Source organism: Salvelinus sp. IW2-2015, unplaced genomic scaffold (genome assembly GCF_002910315.2).
Source record: "Salvelinus sp. IW2-2015 unplaced genomic scaffold, ASM291031v2 Un_scaffold415, whole genome shotgun sequence".
NCBI classification, from domain to species: Eukaryota; Metazoa; Chordata; class Actinopteri; order Salmoniformes; family Salmonidae; genus Salvelinus; species Salvelinus sp. IW2-2015.
Window position 1 is genome coordinate 15,995 of NW_019942553.1, and position 2,690 is coordinate 18,684.

Below are 2,690 nucleotides of genomic sequence, written 5' to 3' on the forward strand. Positions count from 1 at the left end.
CTTCATCACTACTTGTTTTTGTGAGAACTATCGACGTGCTGAATGCACCGAGCTGTCTGTTTAAACTACTAGCACACAGCTCGGACACCCATGCATACCCCACAAGACATGCCACAAGAGGTCTCTTCACAGTCCCCAAGTCCAGAACAGACTATGGGATGCGCACAATACTACATAGAGCCATGACTACATGGAACTCTATTCCACATCAAGTAACGCAATAAAATCACATTTAAAAAAGATAAACATACACCTTATGGAACAGCGGGGACTGTGAAGAGACATACACACAGGCACAGATACACACACACACACACACACACATTATAACATACGCACTATACACACACGTACACATGGATTTTGTGTTGTAGATGTGTGGTAGTAGAGTATTGGCCTGTGTTGTGAAATCTGCTGTGAAATGGAATGTTTTTAATTGTATATACCTGCCTTCATTTTGCTGGACCCCAGGAAGAGTAGCTGCTGCATTGGAAGGAACTAATAGGGATCCATAATAGTTAGTGAATATAAAGAGTAACACAAATACAACACTCAAGAGAAACACTTCTCTATAGTACAGTACAAGAAGGCAGTCAGATGAACTGAAGTAGGATGTTTACACATGCAGGGAGATTGTGCAATAGATTGTGCATTAATGTATCAACAGAGATAGCACTAGAACAGAATACTGTGATGTCTCATTGGGAAATTAGATTTCAGACAAAATACAGGCATAGCTTGCTACATGGTTTCCCAAACTGTTTTTTGCCCTAGAACTACACAGCTGATGCAAATAGTCAAAGCTTGAAGATGATTTGGTTATTTGAATCAGCTGTATAGTACTAGAGCAAAAACCAAAAGGTGCATCCAGGGGGGGCCTCAGGACCCAGTTTGGGAAACCCTGGCCTACTTGGTATACAGACATAGACACTGCAAGACATAAAGGCAAGACACACTAAATAGCACACAGTTCACTTTTGCACATCTATACTCTTATGACTCTTCTATGTATGTATTAACAGTGAAATAAAGCCTCCCTTGCGTCAATGAGCAACACTCACCGGTCCAGTGTCTGGGGGTAAGAAGGCAGACAATTAAGACAGGGTCGTAGTTCACAGCAGTGTTTACATCTCTGATGAATGAAAGCCTCTGTTCTCCAAAACCTCCTACAGAACCAACCAGGTCCAATCAGCACAACACACCAAGGTGCAGCCGTCGAGCAGGCTACTTTTTATTGGGAGTGTGTGTGTGTGTGTGTGTGTGTGTGTGTGTGTGTGTGTGTGTGTGTGTGTGTGTGTGTGTGTGTGTTTGTCCACACCAAACTTGACTTGAGTGTGTCATGACATTCTATGACCTGTAAATTACAGGCAGTGTTTTGTTATGGACGATAAAAGGAACATGGAAACTCACCTGCCGAGCCGTGAACTTGGAGAAGTGGGAAGAAGAAACACACACTTCTCATTTAGCTAAATAACCCCCCGACTAAACGCCCCCTCAACTACCACCATGCTGTTACCCCTCAACTACCACCAGCTGTTACCCTCAACTACCACCAGGCTGTCTTACCCCTCAACTACCACCATGCTGTTACCCCTCAACTACCACCAGGCTGTCTACCCCTCAACTACCACCAGGCTGTCTACCCCTCAACTACCACCATGCTGTCTACCCTCAACTACCACCAGCTGTACCCCTCAACTACACCATGCTGTTACCCCTCAACTACCACCATGCTGTTACCCCTCAACTACCACCATGCTGTTTACCCCTCAACTACCACCATTCTGTTACCCCCAAAACTACCACCATGCTGTTACCCCTCAACTACCACCAATGCTGTCGTACCCCTCAACTAACACCATGCTGTCTACCCCTCAACTACCACATGCTGTTACCCCTCAACTACCACCATTGCTGTTACCCCTCAACTACCACCGATGCTGTTACCCCTCAAACTACCACCATGCTGTTACCCCTCAACTACCACCATGCTGTTACCCCTCAACTACCACCATGCTGTTACCCCTCAACTACCACCATGCTGTTTACCCCTCAACTACCACCATGCTGTTACCCCTCAACTACCACCATGCTGTCTAGCCCCTCATCTATCCACCATGCTGTTACGCCCCTCAACTACCACCACTGCTGTCTACTCCACTCAACTACCACCATGCTGCCCCATGCTTACCCCTGCAACTACCACCATTGCTGGTCTACCCCTCAACTACCACCATGCTGTTACCCCTCAACTACCACCAGCTGTTCTACCCCAACTACCCACCATGCTGTCTACCCTCAACTACCACCATGCTGTTACCCCTCAACTACCACCAGCTGTCTACCCCTCAACTACCACCATGCTGTTACCTCAACTACCACCCATGCTGTACCCCTCAACTACCACCATGCTGTACCCCTCAACTACCACCATGCTTGTCTACCCCTCAACTACCACCATGGCTGTTCTACCCCTCCAACTACCTCACCTGCGTTACCCCTACTACCACCATGCTGCCTAACCCCTCAACTACCACCATTGCTGTTACCCTCAACTACACCCTACCCTCACTGCCTGTCTACCCCAACTCAACTACCACCATGCTGTTGTATCCCCTCAACTACCACCATTGCTGTTACCCCTCAACTACCACCATTGCTGTCTACCCCTCAACTATCTCCTGCGGTGT